Consider the following 863-nt stretch of genomic DNA (forward strand, 5'->3'; position numbering starts at 1 on the left):
GAGCCGGCTCGGCACGCTGCGGCTTATACCCACTGTGACACACGGCAAGTTGCTGAGGACCTGACAGTGGAAGCGAGACGCCCTTAGCCAGAAATGTTCACCGCCTCAGGACGCAGAGGAAGGAGGAGCCCAGGGTCTGGATATTAGTTACTCCTTAATCCAACACAGAGGGGAGTGGGGGAGCAATTAGGGGGCTGGGGAAAGCATTGAAGGGGTGTGGATGTCTTGTACATGGTTCCTGCCCTGAAGAGGAAGGGGCAGAACCTCACAGTCTGGGGAGGAAAAGCTCTCAATGAGGCAGACAGAGGAGCAGGGCCGGGGGATGAGCTGCGAGCCTGGGTGCTTCCCCGCGCTTCCCACGGCCCCAAGGCCCTGCGCTGCCTCTTGGAGCCTCGCCCGCGCCTGCTTCGCAAAAGGGCAAGTTCGGATGCAGCCGGCCCCGGAGGCGTGACTCCTGCCTCGGCAGCCACAATGGCACCCCGGGCTCCTTCGCTTCGCTTTTTAAGCTAAACAGTAGGGCGTCACCCACATGGAGACACTTAAAGGAAATACCGTCTATCTACAGTCGCCGTGGGGGCCTCGGCCTGCAGTTCTGATCCTGCTGGCAGCTGCCAACTTTGGCCACACCCACCGGGCTCTGGAAGGTTCCGGGCTTCTGTCCTGCTGCAGCTGAGACGGGCGAAGGACTCCCTCGAGCGCTTCCGAGGCCACAGCTGCTATTTATAGAACTCAGAGCCGGAAATCGTCAGATTGTGCTCAGCGTGGGCCTCTCGGAGCGCTCACTGCCATGCTGGCCTTTGGAGCCGGCCAGCGGACCGCGAGAGCCTCGCGAGGCGGAGATTCGCCTTCGCTGCCCTCCCCAC

The sequence above is a fragment of the Octodon degus genome, unplaced genomic scaffold (assembly GCF_000260255.1).
Source record: "Octodon degus isolate 3935 unplaced genomic scaffold, OctDeg1.0 scaffold00020, whole genome shotgun sequence".
Taxonomy (NCBI): Eukaryota; Metazoa; Chordata; class Mammalia; order Rodentia; family Octodontidae; genus Octodon; species Octodon degus.